We start from the raw sequence: 19,840 nt of genomic DNA on the forward strand, positions 1-19,840 counted from the left end.
ATGTGTGTGTTTTCAGGACTGCATATTTTTCAAAACTTTAAAAGCCCTCTTTCTATTGCTGGGAAGATGGACCCTTGTCCGCGTATACAATTACATAGCACTGACATCAGTGTAAGTAACCCAGAAAATGACCCAGAGATCGCAGAACAAACTCCAGAACTAAATGTAGGGAAGAGGCCACACTGAAGAGGGCGGGGGGGCAGGAGAGGGGTGGGGGGCTGAANAGGGGCCTGTAGGCTCCAGAAACAGGCTGTCACACCAGGAAGCCGGTGCTGGGAGGATAAATACCTGTAACATTTCGCTTTGAAAACCAGAAGGGCTGGATTTCGTGAGTTCTAACAATCAGCAGGACTTAAAAACTGGAGTTAAAAAAAATCAGCACGCTCAGCTCTGGGAGAGCTGGGAGTGCAAGAGGAAACTGAGTCCCTGCCTTTAAAGAAACAGCACGGAAAGCAGACTGGGGAGATCTATCACAGAAGCAGCCGCTTGAGAAATGCCTGGGGCATATGGCAGGGAGAGCTGTTTATTAACCTCAGAGCCGGTCCTAGAGGGCCAGAGATCTCGGCGGCGAGACTCTGCCAGAACAAAGGAGCTGGCAAGTGCCATTTCCCTCCTCAGCACCGCCCCCCCACCCCCAGCTTAAACACAGAGCCACCTGAACGAACCAGCGGGCACTGGGCAGCACCCACACTTCTCACCTAACTCGCTACCACCACGTATCCTGCTTTACCCAGCCCCACACGTCGTCAGATCCGCCCCCTCTAGGCAGGCGGGCCTCAGTCCTGGCCCTGCAGGTCCCCCTCGCCCCCCAGGACAGCTCAAACCTTGCAGCACTGTGTGTCCTGCCGTTGCACATGCTGGGGATCTGCCCCCTCCCATATACTCCTGGCTGAAGCCCATCCGGAGCAACGCCACCAACCTGGCTGTTTGCAAACAGTCCCCCCAGGGACCAGCACCACTCCAAAGTGACTCCTGCCCCAGGGAGAAGAGTGGATTACCACAGACACCAGTCAGACTACGGCCCCAGCAGTGGGCTGAGGGCAGAGAGCAGGTCTGACTGCAGGCCCCGCCCACCAACAAAGGCTTCTCACGGTACAACAGAAGGAAAGCAAGCACCCTGCAGTTTGGTGCTACTGCAAATGCCCGGTCTGCCTCAACTCAAGGCCAAGGTGGCCCCAGACTGGCCCACTAACAACAGAGAGACCAAACCCTGCCCCAAACAGGCAAACACCACTGCAGATGACTGGACTGAAGGCAAAGTGGCTCAGCCCCAACCGCAGGGCACATGCAACACACAAAGGAGACAGCCCTGAAGTACCAGGATCTGGTGAAAAGGGGACACGGCACTGTAGGGTGCCTCCTCCTCATAGGGCCACTACTTTCAAGAGCAGATATAGCTGACTTTACTAACACAGAAAAATAGACACAGAGTTAAACAAATGAGAAGACATAGGAATATGTCCCGAATGAAAGAAAAGAACAAAATTGCAGGAAGATACACCTAAGCAAAATGAAAATAAGTAATATGCCTGACAGAAAATTTAAAGTAATGATTGTCACTTGAGGAAACAGTGGAGGACACAGGGAGACCCTTAACAAAGGCATAAAAAAAAGAACCAACCAGAGAACACAGTAAATAAAATTAAAAACACACTAGATGGAATAAACTGGAGGAAGCATAAGAACAAATCAGTGACCTGGAGGGCAGAGTACCGGAAAGTCATCAAGCTGAGAGGACAGAAAAAGAATTATGCAAAATGAGAACAGACTTAGGGAGCTCAGCTACTGCATCATATGTAATTAACGTCTACAATATAGGGATCTCAGCCGGAGAAGAGCTAGAAAAGGGGGCAAAAATTTACCTGAAGAAATCATAGCTGAAAACTCCCCAAATCTGGGGAAGGAAATAGAAATCCAGATTCAGGAGGTACAGAGCTCCCTTCAATAAAATCAACCCAAGGATGTCCACACAGTAATTAAAATAGCAAAAAGTCATGATGAAGAATTTTAAAAGCAGCAAGAGAAAAGGCAATTACAAGGGAAACCCCATAAGGCTATCCTTGGAGTTTTCAGCAGAACCTTTGCAGACCAGAAGGGAGTGGCAGTATGCAATCAAAGTGCTGGGAGGAAAAAAGTCTGCTTTGAAGAATAATCTATTCAGCAAGGATATAATTCAGAACAAAAGAAGAGATAAAGAGTTTCCCAGAGAAACAAAAGTTAAAGAAACTCATGGCCACTAAACCGGCCCTACAAAAAATGTTAAAGGGGACTCTGGAAAGGAAAGACCATATATAAAGGTAAGAAAAGTAGGCAGCACAAAATCACTAAAAATAAGTATCTCTGTAAAAATCAGGCAAGGGACTCACAAAATAAAAAGATGTAAAGTATGATACCATATACCTAAAACATGGGGGTGGGGGAGAGGAGTAAAGCATGGGTTAAAATTTAAGCAACCATTAACCAACCTAAGATAGACTGCTATATGCAGAAGATGTTATATACTAACCTAATGGTAACCACAAATCAAAAGTAATAGATATGCAAAAAATAGAGACAGGAATCCAGAGAAATATATCACAAAAAAGCCAACTAATGGTGAGAGAAAAGAAAAAGGGAAGAAAGAAACAAAGAGCTACAAAATCAACCATAAAACAAGTAACAATAAAGCAATCAATATGTACCTATTGATAATTACTTTGAATGTAAATGGACTAAACACTCCAATCAAAAGACATAGGGTGATGAAGTGGATTAAAAAAAACCCCAAAACTCATCTATATTTGCCTGCAAGAGACTCATTTCAGACCTAAGACACATGCAGATTGAAAGTGAGTGGATGGAAAAGCATTTATGCAAATTGATGTGAAAAGAAAGCCAGGGTATCAATACTTAAATTGGACAAAACAGACTATAAAACAAAGACTGTAACAAGAGACAAAGAATGATATATAATCATAAAGGGAACAATCCAACAAGAAGATAGAACAATTGTAAATATTTATGTACCCAACATGTAAGCACCCAAATACAGAAGGCAGTTAATAACAAACATAAAGGAAGTAATCAATAGCAATACAATAGTAGTGGACTTTGACACCCCACTTACATCAATGGTCAGATAATCCAAACAGAACATCAACAAGGAAACAGTGGCTTTGAATGACACACTGGACCAGATGGATTTAATATAGATATATTCAGAACATCCCATCCTGAAACAGAATACACATTCTTTTCAAGTGTACATGGAACATTCTCCCAAATAGATTACATATTAGGCCACAAAACAAGTCTCAACAAATTAAAAAAGATCGAAGTCATACCATGCATCTTTTATGACCACAATGCTATGAAACTAAGAATCAACCACAAGAAAAAATCTGCAAAGAGCACAAATGCAGGAAGGTTAAATAACATGCTACTGGGGCACCTAGATGGCTCAGTCAGTTGAGTGGCTGACTCTGGATTTCAGTTCAGCTCATGACCTCACGGTTCAATCAGGAGACTGAGCCCCACATCAGGCTGACAGTTCAGAGCTTACTTGGGATACACTCTCTCTCTGCCCCTTTCCCTGCTCACTCATGTATTCTCTCTCTCTCTCTCTCTCAATAAATAAATAAACTTAAAAAAAAATAACATGCTACTAAAGAATGGGTCAACTAAGTACTCAGAGAAGAAATTAAAAAATACCTGGAAGCAAATGAAAATGTACACACAATGGTCCAAAATATTTGGGATGCACTAAAGATTTTCTAAAAGGGAAGTTTGTACAGGCCTACCTCAAGAAGCAAGAAAAATCTCAAATTAACAACCTAAACTTACATCCAAAGAAGCTAGAAAGAAAATAAACGAAACCCCAAACCAGTAGAAAAAAGGAAGTAATAAAAATTAGAGCAGAAATAAGTGAAACAGAAACTAAAAAAACAGTAGAAGAGACCAATGAAAGCAGGAGCTAGTTGTTTGAAAAGATAAAAAAACAATTGATAAATCTTTAACCAGATTCATCAAGAAGAGAGAGTGTGTGAGAGAGCATGCATGTGACAGTGCTCAAACAAAACCAGAAATGAAACAGGACAAACAACCAACACCACAGAAATACAAAGGACTGTAAGAGAATATTATGAGAAGCTATATGCCAACAAACTAGACAACCTAGAAAAAAAAATGGATGAATTCCTAGAAACCTATAACTTTCTAAAAAATCAGGAAGAGAAAAATCTGAACTGGCTAGCAGCAATGAAATTGAATCAGTAATTAAAAAACTCCCAATCAACAGAAGTCCAGGACCAGATGAATGAATTCACAGGTGAATTCTACCAAATGTTAAAAGAAGAGTTCAAACTATTCCAAAAAAACATGAGAGGAAAGAAAAGTACCAAATTCATTCTATGAAGCCAGAATTACCCTTATAACAAAACCAGATAAAGACATTACAAAAAAAGGAGAAATACAGGCCAATACTTCTGATCAACACAGATACAAAAATCCTGAATAAAATATCAGCAAACTGAATCCAACAATACATTAAAGTAAAATCATTTGCAACAATCAAGTGGGATTTATTCCCAGGTTGTATGAGGGGATCAATATTTGCAAATCAATCAAAGAGTGAATCAATAAAAGAAAAGGTAAAACCTATGCGATCATTTCAACAGACACAGAAAAAGCATGTGACAAAGTACAACATCCATTCATGATAAAAATCCTCAACAAAGTAGGTTTAGAGGGATCAAACCTCCGCATAATAAAGGCCAAATATGAAAGACCCACAGCTAACATTATATTAATTGGTGGGAAACTGAGAACTTTTCCCCTAAGATCAGGAATAAGATAAAGATGTCTACTCTCACCACTTTTATTAAACATAGTACTAGAAGTTCTAGGCACAGCAATCAGACAAGAATAAAGGACATTCAAATTGGTAAGAAAGAAGTAAAACTTTTACTATTTTCAGATGACATGATCCTATATATACAAAGCCCGAAAGTACGATCACAGAATACCAAATCAATGTACAGAAATCTGTTGCATTTGTATACAATAATAATGAAGTAGCAGAAAGAGAAATTAAGAAAACAATCCCATTTACAATTGCACCAAAAATAATAAAATATCTAGGAATAAACTTAACCAAGGAGGCAAAAGACCCACACTCCTGAAAACCATAAAACATTGATGAAAGAAATTGAAGATGACACAAATGGAAAGATATTCCATGCTTATGGATTAGAAGAACAAATATTGTTAAAATGTCCATACTACCCAAAGAAATCTACAGATTTAATGCAATCTCTATCAAAATATCAACAGCATTTTATACAGAACTAGAATAAACAATCCTAAAATTCACATGGAATCACAAAAGACATGGAATAGCCAAAGCAATCTTGAAAAAGAAAAACAAAGCTGGACATTTCACCATTCCCGCTTTGAAGATCTATTACAAAGCTGTAGTAATCAAAACCGTATGATACAGGCACAAAACAAATACATAGATCAATGGAACAAAACAGAAAGCCTAGACATAATCCCATAATTATATGGTCAATTAATCTTTGAAAAGGAGGCAAGCATATGCAATGGGGAAAAAGACAATCTCTTCAAAAATGGTACTGCGAAAACTGGATAGCTACATGCAAAAGAATGAAAATGAACACTTCTTACACAATACACAAAAAAGAAACTGAAAATGGATTAAGGACCTAAATGTCATACCTGAAACCATAAAATCCTAGAAGAGAAAACAGGCAATGATTTCTTTCACATCAGCCAAAGCAACTTCTTTCTAGATATGTCTCATGAGGCAACAGAGACAAAAACAAAAAAACTATTGGGATTACATCAGATAAAAAGCTTCTGCAAAGCAAAGGAAATATCAACAAAACTGTAAGGTGGCCTACTGAATGGGAGAAGATATTTGCAAATGACATATCTGATAAAGGGTTAGTATTCAAAATATATAAAGATCTTAAACAACTCAACACCCCAAAACCAAATAATCCAATTAAAAACTGGGCAAAAGACATGAACTGACATTTCTCCAAAGAAGATATCCAGATGGCCAACACATACCTGAAGAGATGCTCAACATTACTCATCACAGATCATCATCACAGAAATGCAAATTAGATTCACAATGAAATATCACCTCACACCTGTCAGAATGGCTAAAATCAACAACACAAGAGACAACTGTTGGTGAGGATGTAGAGAGAAAGGAACCCTCTTGCACTGTTGATGGGAATGCAAACTGGTGCATAGCTGCACAAAACAGTATGGAGGTTTCTCAAAAAGTTAAAAATAGTACAACCATATGACTCAGTAATCATACTTCTGGGTAGTTACTCAAAGAATATGAAAACATTAATTCAAAATTGTATATGTACCCTATGTTTATTGCAGCATTATTTACAATAGCCAAATTATGGAAGCAGCCCAAGTATCCACTGGTAGATAAATGGATAAAGAAGAGGTGGCATATATATACAATAGAAGATTATTCAGCCATAGAACGAAATAACAAAGAATGAAATCTTGCCATTCATAATAATAGTGATGGATCTAGAGATTATAATGCTAAGTGAAATAAGTCAACCAGATACCATAAGATTTCAGTCACATGTGGAATTTAAGAAACATAACAAAGGAAAATGAACCAAAAAACAGACCCTTAACTATAGTGAACAAACCACTGGTTGACAGAGGGGAGGTGGGTGGGAGGATGGGTGAAATAGGTGAAGGGGCTTAACTGTACACCTAGGGTGGGCACCTGGGTGGCTCAGTCAGCTAAGTGTCCAACTCTTTGCATCAGCTCAGGTCATGATCTCATAGTTCGTGCCCTGCATCGGATTCTGTGCTGACAGCATGTAGCCTGCTTGGGATTCTTTCTCTCCTTCTCTCTGCCCTCCATCCCTCCCTCCCTATCCTCCTTTCTCAAAATAAATAAACATAAAAGTTTATTTATTTAAAAGAATACAGTTATCATGATGAGCACTGAGTAATGCAGAGAATTGTTGAATCACTATATTGTACACCTGAAACCAATATAACACGGTGTGTTAACTATACTGGTATTTTAAAAACTCCAAAAACCCCTCCTTCTTGCTTTTTGTGAAATAAACTCTTACAACCTTGCAGCCCCCAAAATTTGTGATCCTAAAACACCATGAAAACCAAGACCCAGGAAACTGGGCCTCGTATAATTTGCACTGAGAAAGCTAGTGGAAGAGGCAGAGCTAGGAATATTCTTTTCTCTTTGTTTTTTGCCCCTCTCATATTAATCAGAATAGCATTCACTTTTTCCTCATGTTATACAATTATTCTGGCTTAAGTACACTGAACTGGTCCTCTCAATTAACCTCTGTCTGGAAAATGATACAGATAATGGAAATTCCGAAGAATAAGTTTCCACGGCCTCCTTCCCCTCTCGGTAATTTTTTACTTTGTTCTTATGTAAAAATCTCTTTTAATAACAAAATTTCCTTTTGAGCCTTGAAGCCTCATCAGTCCCAACCACTGCTGGGGCTTACACTTACATAAGTTTCTTCTTGCAGCATTATCTGTTAGCTCACTTAGAACAGACAGAACGGTTCAATGCATTCATAATGCTTACACCAGAAACACAAGGCTGCCTCCATCAGGAGACATCAACTGACCGGCCCACGGAACAAAGGCCCAGGCTGAACAAAAGCTCCATCCAGCCTTCCCCAGAACACACAGACGTCCCTGTCATTGGACATTCTGAAGGGCAGAGATGGATCTAATCTTGTCCATGAATCTGCCTCGCTGGGAAAAAATGCTGATTGCTGAGATTAGTCTTGAAATAACAATGCCTCCACTCAGCGAGCAGAATTTGGGACAGCACCTGAAGGTTTCAGGGGCTAGTAATATGTCAAGAACTCACTATTGCTGTTATTTCCAAAGCAGCAGTACGATGTCCTTACGTGCTCTCCTGGCTAGGACTGTGTGTGGGCTTTCCTGGGTGATGCAGCACAAGTAAAAAAATAAAAATAAAAAAATCCTGTCTTTGAAGGGCTTACTATTCAAGACACAGATGCAGGAACAGAAGGCCCTCAAGATGGAACAACTTGATAGATGTGCAACAAATACGTCAATGAAATAACCGCTTTTACTGAAAATAAGATGGGTTACAAGTATCTTCACATGTTGTAAAGGATGAGTCATTTCAGGCTTGTATTTTCAGATACGGCGACAACCTGACATGTGTTCAGTTGGCTATTTGCCTGAAGAAACATCAGCCACTTAACCAGATATCAGACCTGGAAGACAAAGACGGGTCCACGGTCACTGGACCCGTTGGGTCCAGAGTTGGGTCCAGCCTGGAGTTGCAGAGGATCATGAAAGGGACAGGCTGGATCCCAATTTCCAGGGGATCTTGGAGAGCCCTAAGTAAACCACCTCTCCCAGAATGCCGTGAGTGGGAGTGGGTCCCCAGAACCATCTCACTGGCCCTCAAGTCACCCAGTTCAGTGGCTGGGTCCTTGGACTCTCTACAGTCTTGGGGACCGACCCCAGCGTAGGACTAGTTCTCGCTGGGATTAAACTCATTTTCCATTAGTTCCTCACTTAAAATTCTGCAGTTTCAAGAAAGGCTTTCTGATCTGCTTTTGTGTACAGAAAAATATCCAAAACTAAATTTTGAAAAATTAATATCTCATTAATTAAAGTTACCAATTTCAAGCCCAATTTCTTCTTAAACTTACTGATTTGAGCTCAACTCCCAAATCTTATTATTCTCCTAATCTATCAAATGTTAACAATAACACTTATTTTTAAAAGGGCTTTTGCAGCTTAATTAACTAATTTCCTTTAACATCTTAAACTACATTTATACATTTAATGTATTGATTTTCTAAGTAGTTCAGTGACTGCTGATTTGATTAATAAGCAAAACCTTTAAAATACTTTAAACATTCTTGTAAATCTGATTAAACACATAAACATGGTGAATATTAAATCCTCTTAAACATTTCAATTTTACAAATTTACTAAAACTTTACCCTATACTCCTCAACTTAATACTGCAAATATAAATCAATTATAAACTACGTTTTGAACTGGAATCACAGAGTCGATCTCTTGCTCTAATAGACCAAATTCTCTAAAACACAACAAATTCTTTTTTTTAAATTTACCTTTGAGAGAGACAGACTGCCAGCAGAGGAGGGGCAGAGAGAGAGGGAGACATAGAATCCGAAATAGTCTACAGGCTCTGAGGTGTCAGCACAGAGCCCAACGCAGGGCTTGAAGCCACGAACTGTGAGATCGTGACCTGAGCCGAAGCCGGACACTTAACCGACTGAGCCACCCCGGCGCCCCAACAAACTCTTAAAATACCAAACATGAACAAATTATTTCTGAACCTGAAACAGAAATTTTAATATTATAGATTTTATTTATTATTTCTGTACTTAATTTTTTTTTCTGGGATTAAAACACAAATACCCACTAAGGGGATAACTCTGTTTGTCCAAATAATTTGGGGTTGCTTTTCCAGTGGACTGAGGTTACACATGGATAGCTGTTTGGCCAGGAGGTGTCCCAACAAAGAGGAAGGAGGGGGACCCTCTTCTATGGTTGCTCTAGTAGGGATTCCAGGACTGAAAGGGTCCATCTCCCTGGATATGTTACTCATGATGCAATTCTTCTCCACTGACAGACCTCTGCAACTCCTCTCAGACTGCGGCTTCCATCACTGCTTCTCTGAAGATATTTAAATGTCACCTCCCTGGATTCTATGTCTTTCAAGGCTTTGCTGCCTCTACACTCATCTGATAACCAGATGTTCTTGGGTTCATGAAGCAGAGGAGCCTGTGAGGCCCAGCCATCTGAAATATTATCCCATGTGAATCTGGTGTTAAGGGAGTGACCCCAAAGCAGGTGGGAACTGAAGACAAATACGGTCAGGAAAGAGAGGAGCTGAGCTGCTCATGACTTGACTAGCAACACCATAACACTTAATGGGATCATGGAAAACAATCTGATGCGCTGGCTTCTGGGGCCCTAAAAACACAGCATCTTCTTGTGGCCATTTGTGGGCCCACTGGCTTCCAGAGTCTCTGCCTCCTCCTGGGGTCCTTCTTGGACATGTTCATGCCACATGATCCTGCTCCCCTTTCCTAGGTGACAGAGCCAAGAAAGAACCCCCTGTCTAAGAGAAAGCAAGCAAAAACACTGGGTTCAGTAATGGGATTCACCCTGAACAAGTACACACAGCCCAGGGTGGTCACACAAATGGCAGCGCAGGAGTCTGAAGTGATGTCTAACAGGAAAAGTATTAGTTCTGACCTCGCTTCATTTATTCGGGTAAAAAGGAGATGAGAGACCTTTCTACGGCATTAGAATAGGTTATAAAACTGTTTCTTTATTTAGCAATGCCCAAGCTCTGGAAGCTTCCTCCATGATAGTGTTTATTATTTCTTTGACTGTTTTCATTGATCCTTTCTACAGCCCTTTCAAAAGAGGATGATCAAAACTGAATTTTTTCCTAACTGAATTACCCTTTCAGTTGTCAAGGATAGAAACTCATCTCATGCTTTTTAATAAGGGAAAATGTAATACTGAAGAGACACTCACTGAAGAGTGCAGTGAGCCACAGAAGTAAGTGGAGCTAAGGATTCACATGCAGTGAGGTCCATTCTTTTCTCTTCTCTGGCTTTTTCTTGTAAGTCAGTACCATTCTTTTCTCTGATAGCAGTGTGGCTTTCTCTATGTGGTGGAAAACACAGCTGCTAACTGCTCCTAAGCTTTACACATTAGAACTTCAGCCACCTAGAGGGAGACCAATTTCTCTTTCCCAATCAACGCCAGTTCCCCAATGCCAAAATGACATCAGTGCACATATACTGAAGTATTTGAAGTCCAAATACTTCAACTAGAGCTGGGAGGCATGATTGGGTTATCCTACCATGGTGCTTCGGATGCACCTGTGTGAATGGGGGAGAAGACTCTCAACACCAAGTACTAGAAAGGGAATATCTTATTTGGCCATGATACGGAGATGACCAGTGCTAAACATTAACAGAACATCTTAACATCTTAACCCTTAAACTTCGTATCATAACTTACATGGTTCAACATCAGGCTTTCTCGTAAATAAATTACATTTCTCATTTACATTGTTTGAATATCGTTTGGATCTGAAAAGGTAGAACATAAAAAAAAATCTTACTTATTTAAAAGTTAGGTGACAAATAAATTGCAAAACCCAATTTCCTGGAAATTTGTAGGGAGTGTAGCCAATAACCTAATGATGTGGGTATGATTTCAAGCCTTGCAATATTAGGTAGGCATTTTCTTTACTTCTCTTTTTAAGGAAGATATCCTTCTCTTTTGGGGTCCAAGGGAGAAAAATCTATTTGTAGTTTCTGACAACAAAGATTACAGATAAGCAATATATTGGGATCAAACTAAGAAGACATGCCTTTTGGAGCTTTCAGTCATATACATTTACTGTTAAATTGCATGTGGAACATTCTCTAGGACAGATAATGCTAAACCACAAGCAAGTCTTAGTAAACTTAAGAGTTTTGAATCATATCAACCATTTTTTTTTACCAAAATGATATGCAACTAAAAATCAATTACAAGAAGACTGAAAAATTCACAAATACATGGAGATTAAACAACACAGTATTGAGCAGCCAAGGGGTCAAAGGAGAAATCAAAAGAGAATTCAAAAATTACCTTGAGAAAAACAAAAATGTAAATACAACATACTAAACCTATGAGATGTAGCAAAAGCAGTTCTAACAGAATTTCATAACAATCAATGCCTAGATCAAGAAACAAGAAAGATTTCAAATAACCTTACTTAACACCTCAACGAAGTAGAAAAACAGCAAACAAAACCTAAAGTTAGTAGAGGAACAAAATAACAAAGATCAGAGCAGAAATACACGAAAGAGAGACTAAAAAGACGATAAAGAAGATAAATGAAACCAAGAGGTGTTTTTTTTTTTTTTCATTCCAGTGTAGTTAACATACAGTGTTATATTCACTTCAGGAGTACTGTATAGCAATTCAACACTGAAGAGGTGGTTTTTTTTTGAGAGATAAACAAAACTGACAACCTTAGATAGACCTACCAATAAAAAAAAAGAGAGGACTTAAATAAAATCAGAAATGAAAGTGATGTGGGGCGCCTGGGTGGCTTAGTCGGTTGGGCATCCGACTTCGGCTCAGGTCATGATCTCACGGTTTGTGGGTTCGAGCCCCGTGTCGGGCTCCGTGCTGACAGCTAGCTCAGAGCCTGGAGCCTGCTTCAGATTCTGTGTCTCCCTCTATCTCTGACCTTCCTCTGCTCACTCTCTCTCTCCCTCTCTCAGAAATAAATAAAAACATTAAAAAAAAAAAGAAATGAAAGTGATGTTACAACTGATACCACAGAAATACAAAGTATCAAAGATAATACTATGAACAATTATATGGCAATAATTAAACAGCCTACATGAAATGGATAAATTCCTGGAAGCATACAACCTACCAAGACTAAATCATGAAGAAACAGAAAACCTACACAGATCAATTACTGGTAAGGAAACTGAACCAGTAATCAAAATCTCCCAATCAACAAAAGTCCAGGACCAGTTGGCTTTACTGGTAAAATCTACCATTTAAAGAGTTCATGCTAATTCCTTCTCAAACTCTTTGAAAAAACAGAAAAGGAGGGACCACTTCCAAACATTTTATGAGGTCAGCATTGCCCTGATAACAGAACCAGACAAGGGCACAACAAGAAATTACAGGCTAATATCCCTGATAAATGTAGATACAAAAATCCTTAACAAAATATTAACAAACTGAATTCACAAGATATTAAAACGATCATACACCATGTTCAACTGGGATTTATTCCAGGATTACAATGGGTACGCAGTAATCAATGTAATACACCATCATCAACAAAATGAGGATAAAACTTACATGATCATCTCAATAGATGCAGAAAAAAGCATTTGACAAAATTTAACATCCAGTTGTGATAAAAACTCTCAACATACTAGGTATTGAGGGAACATCCCTCAACACTATAAAGGCCATATGGGACAAGTCAACAGCTAACATCTTACCCAATAGTGAAAACTCAAAGCTTTTTGTCTTAGATCAAGAACAAGGCAAGGATGGTCACTCTCATCACTTTAATTCAATATAGTATTGAAGATCCTAGCCAGAGTCATTAGACAAGACAAAGAGATAAAAAGCATCCAAAGAAAAAGGAAGAAGGAGGGGCGTCTGGGTGGCTTAGTCGGTTAAGCGTCCGACTTTCGCTCAGGCCATGATCTTGCGGTTCGTGGGTTCGAGCCCCACGTCGGCTCTGTGCTGACTGCCAGCTCAGAGCCTGGAGCCTGTTTCAGTCTGTGACTCCCTCTCTCTCTGACCCTCCCCTGCTCACGCCGTCTCTCTCTCTCTCTCTCTCTCTCCTAGAAATAAATAAAAACATTAAAAAAAAAAAAGGAAGAAGGAAAACTTTCACACCCTCTCTCTCTGACCCTCCCCTGCTCACGCCGTCTCTCTCTCTCTCTCTCTCTCCTAGAAATAAATAAAAACATTAAAAAAAAAAAAGGAAGAAGGAAAACTGTCCCATATTTGTAGATGACATGATATTATATACAGAAAGCCCTAAAGACTTCACCAAAAAAGAACTAATACATAAATTCAGTAAAGCTACAAGATACAAAATCAATATAGAAAAATCTGTTGCATTTATAGACACAAATAATGGACTACCAGGAAGAGAAAATTTTAAAAATCCCATTTACAGTTGCATCAAAAATAAAATAAAATAGAATAAAATAAAATAAAACAAAATAGCTAGGATTAAATTTAAGCAAGGAGATAAAAATTTGTATACTGAAAACTATAAGACGTTGATGAAAGAAACTGAAGATGACACAAGTAAATGGAAAATATTTCATGCTAATGGATTGGAAGAATTAATACTGTTAAAATGTCCATACTATCCAAGGCAATCTACAGATTAAATGCAATTTCTATCAAAATTCCAATGTTATTTTTCATAGGAATAGAACAAATGATCCTAAAATTTGGATGGAATCATAAAAGACCCCAAATAGCAAAGCAATCTTGAGGAAGAATAAAGCTGGAGGCATCATGCTTCCTGATTTCAAACTGTATCACGAGGCTATAGTAATCAAAACAGTGGTGTTGGCATAGAAACAGAAATATGGATCAACTGAAACAGAATAGAGAGCCCAGAAATAAACACAGGTATATATGGTCAATTAATTTATGACAAAGGAGCAAAAAAATACAATGAGGAAGACAGTGTCTTTAATAAATAGAGGTGGGAAAACTGAACAGCTACGTGCAAAAGAATGAAACTGGACGACTTACACCACTCAGAAAAATTAACCTGAAATGAATCAAAGATTAAAATGTAAGATTTGAAACCATAAAACTCCTATCTTTGACACTGTTTTAGCAGCAATTTCTTGGATAGTCACCCAAAGTATAGGCAACAAAAGCTAAAACAAACAAATGGGCATACATAAAAATTAACTCAAAAGGGATTAAAAACTTGAATGTAAGACCTGAAATCTAAAACTCCGAGAAGAGAACATAGGTGATAAGCTCTTGACATTGATCTCGGTGATGACTTTTTGGATTTGACACCACATATAAAGGTGAAATAGCAGAAGTGAGTAAAGGACTAAATAGAACTAAAAAACATCTGCACTCAAGGGAAACCATCAACAAAATAAAAAGTATGAATGGGAGAAAGTATTTATAAATCATTTATCTGATAAATGATCAAAAAAAACCCCAATCTGATTGAAAAATGAGCAGACATCTGAATAGACATTTTTTCCAAAGACATAAAGATGTGCCAACAGACACATGAAGAGATGTTCAACATCACTAGTCATCAAGGAAATGCAAATCAAAACCATAATGAAATATCACCAGAATGGTTATTTTCAAAAAGAGAAGAAATAATAAGTGTTGATGAGGGAGGACATGGAAGTAAGGAAACCCTTGTGCACTGTTGGTGGGAATGTAAATTGATGCAGCCACTGTGCAAAACAGTAGGAAGGGTCCTCAAGAAGTTAAAAATAGAACTACCCTACTATCCAGCAATTCCTTCTGGGTGTTTATCTGAAGGAAACAAAAACATTAACTTGAAAAAACACCTGCCCTCCCATGTTCACTAATTATAGTAGCCAAGACATGGACACACGTTAAGTGTCCACTGATGGATAAATGGATAAAGAAAAGTGACACACACACACACACACACACACACGAATATTACTCGGCCATAAAAAAGAGAAGAAAATCATTTGCAACAACATGGATGGACCCTGATGACATTATGCTAAGTGAAATTAAGTCAGGGAAAGCCAAATGCTGTATGATCTCTCCTCTGTGGCGTCTAATAGATACAGAGAACGCACTGGTGATTGCAGTGGTGGGGGGTTGAGGGTGGGTGAAATGGATGAAACTGGTCAAAAGGTACAAACTTCCCATCAGAAAATAAGTAAGCCATAGGGATATGACACACAGTATGGTGACGGCTACACACTATTGTACTGCATATTGGGAGTTTCTGAGGGTGGATCTTAAAAGTTCTGGTAATGGAGGAGTGCCTGGGTGGCTCCATCGGTTAAGCATTCAACTCTTGATTTTGGCTCAGGTCTTGATCTCATGGCTTGTGAGTCTGAGCCCTTCACTGGGCCTCCGCACTGACAGAAAGGAGCCGGCTTAGGATTGTTTCCCTCTTCCTCTCTGCCCCTCCCATGTGAGTTCTCTCTCTCTCTCAAAATAAATAAATAAACTTAAAAAAAAAAGTTCTGGTGATGGACGTTAACTAGACTTACTGTGATCATTTTGGAACACATGCAAATCATGATGTTTGTGCATCTGAAACTAATATTATTTTTGTTAATTATATCTCAATTAGCAAACACCAAGGAAACAAGTCATTACCAAGGTTACTGAAGTATAGAACAATTTGGTCCAGATTCATTAACTTCAGCCAAAAGAATATGAATCAGTAGGTCTGAAGGTATATGCATTTTTATCAAACACTCTGGGTGATTTTGATGTAGGTGGTTCAGAAAAATAAGTTTATATATATTTTGTATAATACATATTCTGCAAAAGCAGAAGAGGGCATTTGAAAGCTAATATGGTCACTTCTTCCAAAGGAAGTTTATCTACATGTTTCTCCAAGTTTTTGATCTGTATTACAGTGAATCTTAGCATGTATGAGGACAAGTACTGCTTGACTAAAGCTCAAAATTCTTAGGCTCGAAGGTTTAATAAACAGTGTTTTGATAAATAGAATCAGCCTTCTGTTGCAAGTTTTACAAAGTGTGAATCCATTTCTCCCCCCAAAGTACCTCCTAACGTACAATAGGATTTATTATCTGTCTCCTCCTGTTCATATAGAAATTTTATGAGGGCAGGGATTTCTGCCTTGTGTACTGCTGTGTTCTGAGCTCACAGTGCCTGGCACAGAGCGGGTACTCTCTAAGTGGGTGAATAAACAACTGGTTAAATTTAGGCATGATGTAAACTCCCCACCACCTCCAGATTACAGGTCTGTGTTGACACCACAAACTGCTGTAAGGATAATTATGGGAGCAGATGGTGTTGCAGGACTGATCTTATTCCCAAGTGCCAGGATGAGAGCAGCAGCGCACGGTGGAAGCCATAGGGCGTTGTGTGAGCAGAGACCAGGGACATGGCCACACAGGTGGCAGGCCATACTCTTCCTACATGGGTGGCCTTGGCTTTTAGTGCGAAAATACTCAAGTTTCTGTTTTTGCAACGTCCATTCCTTATAGACATTTTTACAATAGCTATAAACTTATGGTACTATAAATCAATAATCTATGTCACCCATAATGGGCCTCATCAACTTCTTTAGAGTTAGGCTGCCAAGTTCTGCGATAAGCAAACTACATGTGCTTACTAAGCATTAATGAGCCCCACTTGCTTAACTGGCTTTGGGGTCAGATAAGAGGATTCCTGGTTACTAATGCACATTAAAATGCCGCTTTCAATATCCAATTCAGGAGTAAAGAAGCACTGTATTTGTTTTATATTTTACCTAGTACATTATAGCTTTTGTATATTTTAAATACAAATCCTACAGTGTCTATGCAGTAGGCTTTAATGAAAGCACCCCCCAACTATCCCCTAAAAATGGCTGAAAATATGTGTATTTTTTGCCAATGTTTATTATTTAACTCTTCAACTATAGAAAAAATGTTGAAAGAATAGTACCAGGAATGCCTCACATACCAGTTATTTTGTCTCATTTTCTTTATCTACATCTGTACAGATGTATTTTATGTGTATATTTTATCCTTCAGTTTCTCTATATGTATACACATATATATAAGAATAGGTGTATGTAGCAGAATCTATATATAGCTTTTTGCTGAACCTCCTGAAAGCAATTTGCAGCCCTCATAACATTTTATTCCTACATATTTCAGCCTGCATCTCCCAAGAATAATTTAGGTATATCCCATTTTCATGGTGGAGATGAGCACATGTTCATATATCCCAATCAAGTATTTTGAATTCTTGTTTCAGGCAGAAAGTTGCCAGAATTGTTATATTCTGGAGAGAGGCCTCTGAAGTTGGGAGGTCCTGGCAGCCACCAATTCAGCTAATGGCAGAGCCACCTGTGTGCATGTGAACCCTTAGTGAGCCACTTACTAGCTCTGTGACCTGGAGCAAGTAGCTTACTAGCTGTGAAGATGATGATAGCAATAATAGCAGCAAACACTTACTAGACCTTACTATGTGCCAGGATTTACTATTCTCCATCTTTTCCCTAGGAGGGACATCTCCAAGATGGTAACATAGGTAGTTGCTGCCTTTGCTCCCCTTCACAAGAATAAGCACAGCTAACAGCTATTCATAAATAAGATACCACTGAGAAAGTCCTAGACCTGGGGGGCAAGGCTGATGCACCCCTAGCATCACAGAAAACAAGACAGAGTCATTAGAAGGGTAAGAGAAGCAACTACACCTTGACCGCAATGCCCCACCCCCAGGACAGCACAGAACCACGCAGAGGTCTGTCCTGAGCCTCCAGTGGGAAAAGAGAGCCGGGGGTGGACATCCAGCTCCGCCAGCATTGTGGGTTGCTCCCTGGGAGCCCCTACTCCTGCCTCACCTCATGAAGATCATGAGGGCATCTGCAGACCTTGACGACTGGAAATCTGATTATGATGGAGAAGGTGGGAGGGGCCTGCAAGCACCAGCAGCTGGATCTTGGCTGAGTTTCCGCCTGCAGCACCCAAGTAGTCCCAACCGACCCTGCTCATCTGCAGAGCTAAGATGGTGGCACAGTCCGACCGGGGAACTAAATCACAGGCCAGCCTGATTCAGGTCTCCCACGGAAAAGCCTTCACAGTTCTGGAGCCCAGTCTGTCCTCTCACCCAGGCAGGGGAGCTGAGTCACAGTCCCGTCCACTGCTGAATACGGCTTCTGGTCCCACCTAACCAGGAAGCCAGACTGCAACACCTGAAATTCTCAAAGTCCAGCAACACTTGAGTGGAGTCCAACAGGTAGAACAGACACAGAAGAAAGCCAGTGGCACCATTCTGCCAGGGTACCTGAGGTATGGGTTGACTTGAGTCAAGACCACGAAGAGCCTTATCAGGCTTGGAGCCAGTTCTGTTCCACCCAGGCAAGAGGGTTAATTCAGAGTTTCATCAGAACACCTGGGAAGTTACAGAAGTCAGTTCTCTTGCTCTGTCTAGAAAGGGGAGTTAATTCATAGCTTCACTCTGCTGACGGTAGCTCTGAGCCCTGCCCAAATGGGAAGCCTGGCCTGAGCACCTTTGTAACAGCTTGGCCCAAGAGCACTAGAGCAGAAAGCCCAATGAGTAGCTCAGCCTGTCTTCAGAGGCAAGCTGGTGACCCAGTCTAGGCAGAGAGTTTGGTGTTCAAGTCTACCTGATTAGCTCCCCAGACAAGAGTCTTGTCAGCTTTCAGGTTTACTCTGTATACTGTGTCCCCCTTATCCCTCTGGGACAGGGAAGCTAACTTGTAGCCCTGTCCAGTGCTGAATACAGCCTCCAATCTTGCTAACCAGGAAACCTAAAAAGAGCTCCTAGGAATCTCAGTAGCCCATCCTGCAGCCCTGATTACTGTACCATTTGAGCAGAAAATCCAACTAGTGGCTCTGTACCCAAAGAGCCAAGATTGTAACTCCATCTGTCCAGGGGGCTCAGGATGTAGGTATGTGTTATTTGATTCCTAAAGAGCCTTGCCAGACCTGAGGACTGCTCTGCAGCCCCAATTACCATGCAGGGAAGGTGATTTATTGCCACACCCAAAGCAGAAGAGTCTCCAGCCCTGGAAACCTAACCAGAGTTCCCAAGAATCTGGATAGCCCAATTTACAACTCCTATGATAGAAGCACTGAGAGGAGAACCCAGCCAGTGGCCCACTCATCTAAGAGCTGGGACAGTGCTCTGTTAGGCCACAGAACTTGGTGCACAGTTCTGACTAATGTGATCCTCAAACAAGAGCCTTGCCAGTCTTGGAGCCTGTATGGGGCCCTGCCTGGGCACAGAAACTAATTTGAGGCCCGTCCACCGCTGAATATAGCATTCAGTCCACCCAACTAGCGGACCTAACCAGAGGAAACGAGAAGCTGTGTAGTCCACCCTATAGCCCTGCTTACAGTGACACATGAATGGAGAGGACAACACAGGGTTTTCCCCATCTGCAGAGCAAATATGGTAGCCCTGTCCGAGCAGGATAGTCAGTCCTCAGATAATGAGCAGTGTGGGCCCCGAAGCCTATTCTGCTACTGCACCAGGATAG

At 40.2% G+C, this 19,840-nt stretch overlaps 1 long non-coding RNA gene across 1 annotated transcript; it reads right to left on the reverse strand.

Moving 5' to 3' along the window:
• Positions 1–8,110: 8,110 nt before the first annotated feature.
• On the reverse strand, positions 8,111–11,151 carry LOC144222152 (uncharacterized). Its single transcript, XR_013332323.1, has 2 exons — positions 11,089–11,151; positions 8,111–8,279 (listed from the first exon to the last, which is right to left on the reverse strand). It is a non-coding gene; the product is annotated as an uncharacterized LOC144222152 (long non-coding RNA).
• Positions 11,152–19,840: the final 8,689 nt, after the last annotated feature.

This window comes from Crocuta crocuta, unplaced genomic scaffold (assembly GCF_008692635.1).
Source record: "Crocuta crocuta isolate KB4526 unplaced genomic scaffold, BGI_CrCroc_1.0 scaffold190, whole genome shotgun sequence".
Classification (NCBI taxonomy): Eukaryota; Metazoa; Chordata; class Mammalia; order Carnivora; family Hyaenidae; genus Crocuta; species Crocuta crocuta.